Source organism: Melopsittacus undulatus, chromosome 3, assembly GCF_012275295.1.
Source record: "Melopsittacus undulatus isolate bMelUnd1 chromosome 3, bMelUnd1.mat.Z, whole genome shotgun sequence".
NCBI lineage: Eukaryota > Metazoa > Chordata > Aves > Psittaciformes > Psittaculidae > Melopsittacus > Melopsittacus undulatus.
In genome coordinates this window covers 16,847,642-16,862,268 of record NC_047529.1, presented here as the reverse complement: position 1 = coordinate 16,862,268, position 14,627 = coordinate 16,847,642, and the positions used below count along the sequence as shown (strand labels likewise).

Below are 14,627 nucleotides of genomic sequence, written 5' to 3'. Positions count from 1 at the left end.
AAAAATATCAGACTAAGACACCTGCAAGCAGCAGAAACCCTTACTTGAGCTCCAAGTGCTTAGGTTCCCATTGTGGCCAGTGAAGACCTGACCCAGGCAGGTATGTAGTATTGAGATTGAGGTAGGATCCTTTCACTTAAATACATGTACATAATGTCACCTGCACTTCTTTGGGTAGCTGTAACAGCTTTAGGTATAACACATCATACAAGGGAGTGCAAAAGCCACTTTAGATAACACTTTAGGTATTATTTCACTGAATATAACAGGAGCTAAGACACTTCCATGTATATGAGGATTTGCTATCAAATCCCATCCCAAGTGTCTGTTGTGAAAAGTCAAGAGAATTCTTTTCTGGAAGGCTCTGTACAGAAGAGGTGTAATCCATACAGCCTTCTGAGTTAGGGTATGCTCCATCTGACCAAATATGGGCTTTAAGATGAGAGAAACAGGGCCTCGGGCTGTAATTATGAGATCATCACTGATTATAAAGAGAGAATAAAAGTAAATGAGTTCAGATACGGGCACTAAAGACATAAACATTTCTGCCTGGAGCATCTTAGGAAAAGGTGTGGGTTTCTGTTTTGCCTTCCTCTCTTCAAAATAAAATCAAAGGAGGAATTTGCTGCTGTAGCCAGCTATAATAATTCCCTCATCTAGCCTGCTTCTTCCCTAACTATCTGTGCTCACAAACATGTTAGGTAAAGCATGGCCAATGTCTATGCTAACTCTGCGTGCCTCATTCAGCAGCTTTGGGAATGTGCATGAAGATCAGAAGTTTCTGGCACTAACAATAAAAAGAAATGATGGAGAGTCCCAAACTTTTGGATGAATAAAAGGGTATTCCTCTTTTCAAGGAACTTGGAAACTCACTGCTAGAAGAAAAAAACAGACTCCAGGGAAAGAACTATGAGAAATCATTGTGTTCTCTGCTTATAGTTATATCTCAATACCTGGATCCTGTGGACATTTAATCTATTATTTGAGGGGGATTCCTCATATGCAAACCATGGTTTGTGAGCATTTCCCGGAATAAGCTTTTGCTCTGCAAGTCACCAAAGAAAGCAATGAAATTAGATAAATTTCAAGCTATGTTCAGGGAGGACGTCCAAGTGAGATAAGATCTGTGCAAAAGCCCCTATTTTTAGACACCAGCTTAGCATTTTCTTTCAATTTTTCTTGCCTTCCCTTTTTATTTTTGCTTTATCAGTGTATGTATTTTTGCTATCGGCATGTACTTGGGGAAAGGAAGAGAGGGAGAGGGAAATTCATTGAGAAGCAGAAGGGGAAATGCTGCACTTGGAGATGTTCAGTGTTGTCCTGGGGCACTGGGAGGATGCACCCTGCAGCAGGCAGCCAGCCCATAAAGGCTGACAGATCTCATCGTCTGCTCTACCGGAAACACCCCACAGCCCACCCCCCCAGTAACATTTCCCTTGTCTATAAATGGATTTTGCTGATATTTTGTGATTTCCCAGGACTTTTTTTGTCCTGCCTGTCTTAAAATGTGAGTTTCCTTGGTTTCCTGTGCACACACATGCACTCCCATGCACACACAGGCATCGTTGGTTGTCTCCTTCCAAATGGCCTTATCTGCCAGTCACAATTTCTGCAGCCTACAATTTCGATCACCTTTAAATGAAACCCATGCTGGCCTTAGTAATCATAATGTCATTTACAATTTACCACAAAACACGTTTATTCAGTTAGTAGCACATTGGAGAAAGAGAACTCCATATGAACTCGCCACTGAAGCCCTAATCTGATTATTTCCTCATGAAAATCCAAGCAGGGGTGATTGTAAAAGGGGTCTGAGAATAGAAGGAAAAAGTGAATCCTGGCCACAGCTGACTCTCATAATCAATGCGAATAGATAAGTGACGCGGCATGTCAGGGCCAGCAGCTAATCTGCCCCAGGGCTTTCCTCTAAAAAAGGCCAGAGTGGACAGGACTTAATAAATACTGAGTGACCACTGAATATTGAGCTGACATGTGCTATTTACATTGGCGATGAACAATAACAGTGATAAATTCCAGAAGCACCCCACTGCAATGAGTGAAATTGGATTAAACAGGTTATATATGTATGTGTGGGTGTGTTTGCACATATATGTGTGTGAAAGGGAGAAAAAAAAATTAGGAAAAAGAAAGAGAAACCTGTATGTGTAGGTCAACCACAGATCCTACAGATGGGTGGGAAAGATGGAGATGTTCACATCTGTAGCAATATGAGCATGATGAGACTGAACATCACCTGAACAGAGGAAGAGGGCATGTGTACATTGGGTGCATGCATGGGCAAGCGTGCTGTGTGTGTGTTCTGCTCAGTGCAAGAAAAACAGAAATAGTATATGGAGAGTGTGTGTATTCACCATCTACAGCTGTTTCCTCACCCTCAGAGAGCATACTTTGCTTTCTGCAGATTCCCTTATCACCAAGTCAAGTTTATTATTTAATTATATACATGCATGCACAAACATAGATACACAAACACATATATCTATATGAGATTTTAGCACTCAGGTTGCTTCTAGGGCTCCTGACAAATATTAACTTTGTGTCAATATTTGTCCTTCCTGTCGTGAAATGAGGATTTTCCACCTCATTTCACATTTGAAAAGAAAAATGCGCCGAGGGGGTCCTCTTTGCTTAGGAAAAAAACCCACCAACAACAGCAACATCTCATATCCTTTATTTAGAAAAATGGAGCAGGAGAGAGAAGCAGGGAAGAGTATTTTTAAAATAGATGTTTTGACTTAAAGGCACACAGAGTCCTTTGCAAGTCTCCTGCCTTTTCCCTAGTTCCCTAGCGTCAAATAAATAAATAAATAAATAAAATAAACTCTACATTTAAAATTGAATGAAATACATCAACATTAATGATTTTCCCCTTCAGGTTAACGCCACCATTTGTTTCAATAATTTTTACCCATTTCGTGATAGATTTCACAATTCATGGTACAAGGAAAAATATAGTCTTTTTTTGACAAAAACAAAACGCAACGTCAGTTTTTTATCAAAATAAAATAAATCTCCTGCAATTTTCTTTCCATCCAATTGGATTTATTTCTCAGTTATTTCTAATTTAACTACAACTATAGTTACAAAAATATAAAAGCAGGTGGGGGAGGAAGCGGGAGGGGAGAGATAAATGGGACAGTGTTTGGAAATTGCAATTCGTTGGCCTTGGGCTGGTCAGCACGTATCTTTGCTGAGGGGGAAATATTCATCAGCATTAACTGTTCCTTTTGACCTGCTGACATTCAAATGCAGGGGGGTGTGGGGTGGAAAAAAGTCCCAGCAAGGACCTTAGAAATCTGGCAAAGGTAAATTATACTAAGGTCAGTTGCTTTTTTCTATACAAAAGGTTTTTTATTTCTTAAGATTTTTGTCCCTGATTCTCCTGTTTAATATCTGGCACAGGGTCCTCATGCCAACAAAATTGTTCTTTGAAAGCTATGGCTCTGCAGATGCTGATTGTGTAAATCTTCATGTAGGTAAGTGAAAAGAAGCCCACCAGCTTCAGCAGATGCGGGAACAAGGCGTTCCCCATCATTTTAGAAATCCCACTGACTATAAATTAGGGATATCAATCAGCTGAGTTTACCACTGCTCCCCTGAGGGGGAAAACACACAGGTATGCAGTGTCCAGTCATTTAGTTATGTTGGGTTTCTTGCAAGCTATATGTTGCAAACACGCATAAGAATTCATAGTGGCATGTGTGTTTGCTCGTGTATTTGTGTATGTATATGCTGGTTTTCTACATAGTAGATGGTATGGGACTAAGTTTTGGATTTGTGCTGGAAACAGTGTTAATGTTTAGCTGTTGCTGAGTGATGCTTACACAGAGTCAAGGCCTTTTCTGCTCTTCACACCACCCCACCAGCAAGTAGTCTAGAGGTGCACAAGGAGGTAGGAGGAGACACAGCCAGGACAGATAACCTCAACTGACCAAAGAGATATTCCATAACATGTACCATCATGCTCAGTATATAAAGCTGGGAGAAGGAGGAGGAAGCAGGGTAGGGAGGATGTTTGGAGTGATGGCATTTGTCTTCCCAAGTAACTGTTACATGTGATGGAGCCCTGCTCTCCTGGAGATGGATGAAAACCTGCTTGTGATGGGAAGTGGTGAATGAATTCCTTGGTTTGCTTTGCTTGTGCATTCAGCCTTTGCTTTACCTGTTAAATTGCCTTTATCTCAACCCATGAGTTTTCTCATTGTTGCCCTTCAGATTCCCCCATCCCACTGGGGTGGGGAATGAGCAAGAAGCTGTGTGGGGCTGAGATGACAGCTGGGGTTAAACCACAACAACATACATGTGTGAGGTACACACACATAAATACATCCTCATAGCAGGGACCATGTAAACAAAAATTGAATGATTGCTTTAGGCTGTTAATTCTTTCTTTTCAAGAAAAAGATTTTAGAAGGAAATGAGTGTCATAATATCACACTGTGTGGGGTTTTACACTCTCCTGTTTATCATTCCTTCATAAAAAAATCTTTAAACCCTCTGGCCAAATTCAGTTGCATTTGTGGACTTGATACTATGTTCCTACAGGTTTGTGAAAGTAGGTGTTCAAGTAAAGAGACAACAGTTATTAATGCTTACACTGAAAGGAAGTGTGTAGTATAAGCTCACTCCTACTATGCATCACAGGATCTGCATATGCCCTTTCATATATGAATCCATAGATAAACAGGTGTAGTACATGAAATATCAGTTCTGTTCATTGTTTACACGCACTGATATAGCTACACACATTGCTAATATTTATTAACTGTGAAATCAAGCATTATTTGCATCTTTCAATTGATTATATATTTTTATGCTAGCAACAACCTTTCAGAGCTCCCCCATGCTTAAGAAAGAAGACATATATGTTAGAGATGGTAGTATATTTTACCAAGTTAGGAACAAAAAATTTCAAATTTCTAGGTCCCAGAGACTATAGTAATTACTCATTCTTGACCTTAATAAATGAGTGAATTTAGAAGTTTTAGCTACGTTTTGTCATTGTTTTACTATCCTTTAAGAGTATTAATCTCCAAACTAAGAATCAGGCAAAGCGCACAAGTAAAATCTGAACAAGGGAGACCAGAAGCCCTCTGAGAACAGAATACTCTCCAACAATGATCAAAGACTCATCTAGAAAGAGTATAGGGACAAAGCATACATATAACGATGTTCACCCAAAATGCTCTTCAAGCTTTCAGTGACTATCCGGTCAGGAACCCCTTGAGTCAGAGACATTCTGTCTTTGCATTTGACAGAAAATATCAAGCCTGTCGCACAAAACTGTGAAAAACCAGGGAGGAGAATAACCTAACTAGGACAATATACCTTGAGCACTCTCAGAGGAAGTGGCTCAGTAAATCTGAAGTGCCCTTTAGTGAGGCTTCCCAGCCCAGGCCTTTTGTCATGGTTCAATTAAGGGATGATGCTTTAGTCAAACATACGCAGTGTAAAACGGCAGAGCCTTTCCTGACACAGTTCCAGTCACTGTCTCTCTGGCCAAGGAATGATCAAACTACCACTGCCACCCAAAAACAAAACAGCAATTTCATCAGATGCCAGATCTAAAATGAATGTGGCCATGTCATGCATTGCTCTGAGCTGTGGATATAATGAGTTTTGAATGGGAAGTCCCGGACACAATAAATCTGTGCCATATGTGACTATTTCCTGTGTCAGTTCCTTTCTCATAACTAGTGGAGGCTTTGCCCTCCCCCTTACTTTCCCTTTCATGACCCCACACCAGGGCTCTGAAATCTTTCAGGGTTGCTTATGGGCCCCAGGCCTTTCCACAGTGGTTGCATAAATAAATGAGTTTGACAGCAAACATCGCAACGGTTAGCAGTAATGTGTGTTCCACACAAGTGCTTGTGCTACTCACTAGAGAAAAGGGGGAGGAATGAGTTTATTTTGTTACCACAAACAAAAGTATGTTCTCTGACAAGTGGTGAAGAATTAGTCAAATAAACTTGAACTCTATTAAGACCATCACTGCCAGCTTTTGTTATGGACGGGAAGGTTCTCAGCTTTTTACCTCCTTTGCCTGCAGTCACTGCAAAGACAAATCATCCTTTTCTTCTGCAAAAATAAAGTCAGGGGACAAAATGAAATGCTCCAAAATAAAATTTGCAAGGAACTTCACTTTACTATTACTATTATTATAATTTCTTTCCAGTGAGAACAGTTCTTTGGTCCTGGGAATAAACTAGCAAAGAGACTGAACAATTTTCCATTTTTAGTGGGCCAGAGGAAAATGCCAAATAACTGCAGATTTTAGAAGTATTCATGTTAGAATTAAGCATAAAAAATACAATTGCTTCCCTTTTCTCTTTTTTTTTTCTTTTGTATTCTCTCTCTCTTGCTTTCTTTCTTTCTTTCTTTTTCTTTCCTTTCTCTTTCTTTCCTTTCTCAGGTAAGTTATAAAAAATGTTGAAGTCGTATTTGTATCTGCCTTGGCTGAAGGCACAGGCTTAGAGCCTGTGCTCATGACAGAAAGGTTTGAAAGCATAAGATTCCCAGTGACATTATTAGGGTGATTTTCAGCAATATTAGTCCTGTATGGGCTATGGAGTTGAATCTTAAAGCAGAAGGATTTCATTACAGGTACAGACAGCTATATTACACCATGACATATTTATGACAATGAACAGTAATGGGAGGCAAGTATTTTAAGCCTTAGAAGTCAAAATTAATCTGAAAGCATAGCACAGAATCTGAATACCTATGAAAACATATTGAAGAGCTAAAATTTGAGATACAAAGGCTACAGTCATTATCTGAGCAGATAGAATGGGATTCATCACATTAATTTTAGCTGCTTAAATGTTAAGCATCTACTCTAAGCTAATTGTATAGTCTAAGCTGTTCATCTAGACAATAATCATTAGAGAGAGAGAGAGAAGAGACTTTTAGAGGACCATTCATTCCTACATTTCCTTGGATGGATTTTATGACTTCTGGAGTTATCTGTCTCAAGTGGCTGTATGGGAAACCTGGAAAGCTAATTTGGATGGAAGACCTGTATTTAGACAGCTGAAGTTAGGTGAAATGACCCCAACTCCTAATGATGTAGCTAACGAGGATGAAGAACAGATATGGTAATAGGTGTTTCTATTCTGAAATAAATGGGTAATGACAACTCTGTACTCACCTTTCAAGTAGCCATCTTGTCCAGTTGTGAACAAGGGGAAAGACTGAATGAAGGGAGGTGAAGCTACTGCCATGTTAATCTAGAAAATAAGAAAGGTGATTCCCCTATCCCTGACAGATATGCAAAAAGTCTGCAAAAAATTTTTAGAAAGACCAAATTCTGCATTTGGCTTTTGTAGCTATGATGTTTAAACCCTGGGATCCAGATACTCCCAGCTATGCCTGGTGCAGTCATCCTGCAGACCACGGCTGTCTGCTCCTGAGCAGCACAGCTCTCGTATGAAACAGGGGGGACACTGAAAAGAACACCTTGGAAAGCCAGAAAGAAGGAATTTATTGCAAAAGAGACATCTAAGCAAACACAGTGAAAGTCTAAATCTCTAATTTCTAACCTTAGGAACCAACACAGGTGCAGAGATAGAAGTAGGCTGATTTCAAATACCATTTAAAAGAAAATGTGTCTGTAGGCATAGTCTTAAAATACCACACCTACATCAATCTTCAGGAAAAATAGGGCAGAAGGGATTTCCATATGTCATTTATTCCAACCTCTTGCTCAGAGAAAGGATAACTACGAAGTTAGATAGAGCTTCTGAGGGCTTTATAAAATACCATAGTATATCTACACTTCATGTATGTTTACTATGACAAAACTCCCAGGTTAGAGTGTGTCTAGAGAACCTGCCAGGCTTGAAAATTACTTGAAGATCTGTGATCCTAATGGTATTTCCATACATAACTTAGCACATTTGCAGGATGGTTTGAAGAAGCTTTGAGGCTTACTTTTGTAAATAGTTACCCTTGTGTGTGCTTGTTTTAGTCCATGGCCTGTTTCGTTGTCCTATCAAAGTTCTATGGACAACTCCAACACGGAAGAGTAGGTTTGAAGTTGGTGTATCTCTTGTACTTTACCGGGTAGTGTTCTTCTTTTTCATATAAACATGAATGAACTCAGGTGTCACACTGATCTTACTTGTGTGGTTTGGTGGCCACAAAAAAAAGAATAACTACATTGGTGGAACACTGCAAACACCCATGCAGTCCTGACTGTCCTGCTCTAAGTAATAGGCATCACTCCCTTTGAATTTTACTCAGGACTTATAGCGAGCTGTTTGTTTGAAAATTCAGACAGCCCTTGGAGTCATTTTGATCAGGGAGTATATTTAAAACTCATTGTGCCTAATGTTGTCTTTCTACAATTGAGAAGTAATCAGGAAAGACATGAAAATAAATAGACAAGTGAGAGGCAAAATGAAATATGAAGTGGCTAGAAAGGAGTCTGCTCTCTAATGTATTTTTTCAGCTTATTATTGTAAAAGCCCAGAGCAAAAGAATAGCTTTGAAGAGTCTTTTGTTAATAGTGGAAAGGTTGTCTTTTTATTTTTCTTAACTTTTTATTTATTAACCATACTGCACAGGGTACTTCCATAAATGATGGTTGGGTTTCGAGTTACAGGGACTTGTTTAGTCTGAAAACATCCCATCCTGCAATGGGAAACAGAAAAGAGAAGTAGAGGCACATCATATGGTGCTTGAAGAGACTAAAACCAAAGCCTATTTGTTCTCTGCTTTTCCCTGTAATTTCTGGTGGTTGAGCTTGCAAAGGTTTGAATGTCTCAGTTTGGATGGTTAAAATGCATTCCCAGCAGGCCACTTCCTCAGGTGGTCTATTTGATGACAGCTTGCTGCTTAGGCCAATATAAAACAGCTGATGTTTTGACCCTATCTGAGAATAAGATTATAAAATTGCATTCCTACATGGTGCAATCCTCCAGATTGATGTGAAAAAATTTAAAAACAGAGCTCTTGAGGGTTCATACATTATACTCAAGCCCTAAAACATGACATTCAATAACATTTTTGAGATTCCTAATTTTGGGGTACTATGCATCTATTAATCATTGCCCTGATATGTGCTTAAGTATACAAATACTCAACTGTTACAAAACTTCGTTCAAAGCTGTCATGTGGGAGTACACTATCTGTGCATGGGAAACCAGACAGGTGCATTAAACAGATTGGTTTTTCTGAAGCTTTTTAGTGTTTTATCACAAGAATAAACAAGAGCACTGGAACAGAGCTGAGATAGGCAGAGCAACATAGTATTCCCAAAGGCTGCTTAGCATAGGCATCCACAATATTAAAAGGTGCCCTTCACTCATAATAGTCTATATTATCCAACTTTTATGAAGGGAATTGCCAGTATGGATTATTTAGGGTCTGGTTGTTTTGGTATAACACCAGTATTGCCAGACATATATACATTAGAGTACAAGCACAATTTTTAGTTGTTTATTCCATGGCATCAAAAATATCAGAATTCATTTCATTTAGCAGGCATACTAACAGAAAAGCTTAGCTGACAGCCTCTCAGAAGGAACCTGCATGAGCCTTTCTGCTGCTCTGGGCCATCAGAGAGCAACTTTCAGCTCCCATCATGCCATGAAGAGCCATGGCAGTTTGAAGATCCTACAAAGAGCCCATCTGGCCGGGTCTGCTCAGTTTCCACATGCTTTATCTGGCAATCAAAGGGGACAGCAGGCTGAAGCCTTGCAGGTCCTGGTTGTATCCCACTAACATGGAAAGGCTAATTCCAAAGTACACTAAGTACTAAATATTAAGGACTAGGGCTAACCCAGCAGGTAGAAAATTGTTCCAGTTCTAAATTTAAGTGGCTTTATCAAGTGGGTTATAGCCATTCTCCAAGAAAGCCACAGAAATTCTGTTTATGTATGACTTCCCTGGTGAAGAGCTTTCAGCAGAGCTCTCACTTCCTAACCCTCATCTGCCCAAAAAGGCAGTATGTCATGTCAAGCACATAATGTCGGTTGTCAAAAATTCATTCACATTTTCTTGAATATAATGTTTCCCTGAGATCCAAAAAGGGTTAATAATCCTGGCTGCACTGCAGTCAGCAACCTGAATATCCAACCAGAAGGTTGTGTTGCGGTAAGGATCCCTGTACTGCCAAGGACACTGAAGGGAGGAGAAACACAAGGGAATCTTGACATATTGTTTAATTTTGCTCTCAGTGGCTCACAAGGAACAGGAGCTCAGACACAGAGACCTCAGAAAGTAGAGATCTGAATTTAATAAAGCTGTCTGGAGGGGGAGGAGACAGAGAAAAGAAGATCATGGAGATAAGAGAGGCAGAGATAGGAAGAGAGGAAAAGAAAGACTGTTATAGCTGACTGGAAAAGAAAGACTGTTATAGCTGACTGGTGATGGCTGTGCCCTTTCAGACTCAAGTGGGCAGAAGTGAAATATTTGTTAAAGAGGTGGGACACTGGCTCATTATGAAAGTAATAAGAAAATAAAAATAATATTTTATGCTTAGAACTTATGCTTCCATGCTACTGTAATGAGGATAGGCAAGAGGCGAGGAAAGATAAGGATAATGGCAAGTTGCTGCAAGGCAATTAATACAGCTGATTGATTTCATTGCAATTTTGGGGGATATTGGAGTGACTCTTTAAATTCAGAACAGCTACACCTATGTAAGCAGAATTAGGCCCCTGCTTAGGAAAATAGCCTCTTTCAAGTTAACAACAAATTTCACATATTAGCAAAATAAGAGGGTCTGTTTCATTCACCACTTCTGCAACCTTTCTCCCCTTTCTGCTTGGAGAATAAAAGTTAATTGAGGGTCAATAGGGAGGAGGAGGCTTATCTAATTACCAGTGACACTGATAGCCATCTCCATCAAGCTACCAAGCTGACTTCTTTAGAGAGAGCAAATGCACTGCCAAAGTGCCTATCTAGGGATATTTGTTTTTTTTCTTTTCATCAGATTCTGTTATTTTAGGAAAAAAACCCACAAAAACAAACCCAAACAAAAACCAACCAATGAAGTAACCAAACAAAAAACAAAACAAAGACATCCCAAAAGACATCAGCGGGAAAATGAATGCAGATACGTTTTTAATGAATACATTTCATTTTCAGAACATGGTGGGCACTTCAGTGCCGGGTGCTGGTATTGCAAGAGGAATTTATCTAATTTATCCTCCGTGTCCCCGCTTCATTGACATAATGTGGTCCTGCCGATTAAAGAACTGGAATCATAGCACTGCATTTTCCTTCTCTTTCATACTAAAATTATTGATGTGATTTGTACAATGTGTAATTGCCATTATTGTACATGTGCCTAGAGCATGTGCAGAGCTGAAACTGAAATAAATAAGCAAACAAAAATTATACTATAGGATGTCTCTGATGGTGTGGGTGGGTGGGGGTTGGTGTCATGGCATCACAAGCTGAAAATAGGATTTGATACTGCTGTGACTGGTTTTGATAGAGTGAGATTCAATAAGAATAGAAGAAAGGCTGCTGTGATGCTCTGGTCTGACCTCTTCTTTTGATATAGCACAGACCTTCAGTAAATACCCAAATCAAAGCATACCTCTTTCAGCATCCTGGGTCCAAGTGTCACGATCCAGGGACTTTAGACAGCAGTCCTGATTTACATCACCTGAGGATCTTGCCTCATATCACACATTCTCTTTTGCTCTTTCTGTCTCTTTCATACACATGCACTAGATTTGTTCTTTACATTTAATTTATGCAAGTGAGGCACAGAATACATTTCACTAACGACAATTAGATACGCACTAATTTCTTCTCTGTGAAATAGCAGTAAGTAATTAATCAGAATTTTGATCACAACTCAGTTGGCAATTCTAATTGCACTTGCCATTTCCACAGCAAATACAGAATCATTATCTTTTCTCTTAGCCCTCTCTTCCTAATCATCCCGGGTGCTAGAAGCAAAACATTTCCAAGAACTAGATATTGTCTCTATCAGCCAGCAGCCTTAATACCTTCAGACTGAGAGTTAGTGGGTTCAGTCCATGGCTGTGTTTTATTTCAAACTTCATCATAATTTTAAAGTGAAAAGCTAGTGGCAGGCTGGCTCCTTGCCTGGGGGAGGGGGAATTCTGCCTCATAAAATTATGAGAAAGGATAAAAGCGAGCAGCTCACTCCATTAAAAACCTTCTGGGAGAGCACTAAAGATGCCTGACCTTTGCACAAGCATCCAGCAGGCAACTATGGGATGTATGGACGTTGATCAGATCTGTATCATCAAAGCCTGCATCTCATCTCTGTGGCACCACAACCCTGTTTTAACTCCAGGCATTACCAGCCACCTGGGTACTGAATAGGATAACCAGAGGAGATCAGTATCCCGTGTTTGACTGAAACAGTGTTTACATGACCATTTATTGATCATTCTGCTGATCCATGTAAACTGACAGTGCTGGTCTGGAGCAAGAATGGCTTAAGATATCTGTCTGGAAAGTGTTATGGACAAGGGTCTATGGAGACCGGACTCGCCTTTCCTATGCTCTGAAAAAGCTGACAGTGAGATACTCCTCAGATGGCTTTGAGTTGAAAGAGAACAGGAAGAGGAAAGGAGAATTACCATTTAGGAACTGAGCCCTGTGGGGAGCTGAGGATGTACCTACACTAGCTCCAGCCTTCAAATCTAGAGTGACACGTCACCTTTTCATGCTGCTGGAAGAAAGGTTTCCAAGGACCTGAGAGATACAGTCTGGTTTAATAATCAGATTCCTCATATAATTCAGGCCCAGATGGTTAATATTTTCCTAGGTAATCTGAAACCACACAAAGTAAGTTTGGGAATAAACACCAAACTGAGATATCAAATTTGTCCACTTAATAACTAGTAAAAAGAGGTGTACAAGTGATAATATGCTCCACTTTACGTAAAAAAATCTCTGCACAGAATGTGTTGTGAACCTGAATGTCTCTAATTCTACCTTTACATAAAATCTGAGGAAGCAGTACCAATGAAGACTTATTTTAAAGCCTTTCAAGCACCTCCTGTACTCCTCAAATCTGTTTCTGCCTTGCACTAACCAACAGAAATCAGGATAAGAACAGGAAGGCATCACTCAACCCTTTTCTTTCTTTTGTTTTGGTTTGTTTTGGTTTTGGTTAGTGCTCTCACTTTTAGACCGTATCTGAGAGATCAATAGCAAGGATTTGAGGGGAACTGCAACTGCAACCTTTCAGACTCCTACTTGCAGATGCCAAACCTTTCGCATTAGGCACGGAGAATCACTCCCAACATCAGTGATGCCAATGGGGACTGAAGAGGGATAAAACATCTCAAAGCCTAGCTATGAAAATTATAGCCAGGAACAACAACGTCTGAGATTTTTTTGGTGGGTTGGCTTTGTTTTTTCATAGAAGACAGAAAAATACATGCAGAATGAATGTCTGAAATGCCACAAAGACATTTCTTCTTATGAGGTTGTGGTAGTGATGGCATGTTAAGCATGCTGCCCATGCTGGAAACTCTCAGAAGCTTTAACCATATATTTTCCAGCCTCACCCTTACTTTCTGGAATGCAGTGGGACACAATTGCTTTCCATAAGCCTTAAGAAGAGGTACAATGAGGCTACGTCTACACTTGCGAAGCCTTATGCCTTAGCCCTAGTACTCAGTCACACATATTTTACATTCCTAGAACAGTGCTTGGCATGTTTCTTTTTGTCTAGGTCAACTAACTGACTGAAACAGTGTCTAGGAGCTGTGTGAGGGTTAGGGTGATTTGTGAGTACCCCAGTTTGGATGCAACCAGTCTGGTCCGGAGGATAAGGGATTTTTAATAATTATGCATGTGGCCATACTGAGAGTGAGCTCCACAGCCATTAAACTGGTTCTGATTCTTTACAGTTTACCAGAACAAAGGTAGTCAGAAGGTTTGAGGTCTTTGCAGCAGCATTGTGCAGATCATTGCCACCATGCTCGCCGCTGTTTTTATGAGACATAGAACCATTGAATCACAGAATGGTTTGAGCAGGAAGGGCCCTTAAAACCACCTTGTTCCACCTGCCTGCCATAGGACACCTTCCAATAGACCAAGTTGCTCAAAGTGCCATTCCTCACCTTGAATGCTGCCAGGGACGGGGCAGCCACAGATTCTCTGGGCAACCTGTGCCAGCCCCTCACCATCCTCACATTAAAGAACTTCTGCCTCCAGGAACAATTTCTTGCTAGTATCTAATCTAAATCTACTCTCTTTCACATATCCCACTTCAAGCAGCTCAGGAGCATGGAAGGCACTGGTAGAGTTAAAAATGAGGTAGATACCAGGAGGTTTTTCCTAGCCAACTATGCATGTTCCTATGGAATCCGAAATGACTATGCTACCTAAACATGTATCCGACAGAGCCTAAAAAGGAAGAAAAAAAAATTAACATATAAGCTGCCAGATAGAAAGATGCCTTTTAATTGACTACAATCAGGTCACTTAATCATCTTAGAGTGGGAAAAAAAACCCAAACTAACTAGCAGCTCTTGGAATCTGAGCATCGTTGAAGACTGAGAAAACTGACACAGCACAGATTTATGAAGACAGCATATTATGTCCCAGATCAGCTACAGCAGCCAAAAGAAAAATAGGAGTTTTAAAACCAGAGGCAGTGG

At 40.1% G+C, this 14,627-nt stretch overlaps 1 protein-coding gene across 1 annotated transcript in view; it reads right to left on the bottom strand.

The window, feature by feature from the left end:
• Positions 1-14,627, bottom strand: part of PKHD1 (PKHD1 ciliary IPT domain containing fibrocystin/polyductin) — a 243,492-nt gene that overhangs the window by 28,207 nt on the left and 200,658 nt on the right. The window lies entirely within an intron of this gene.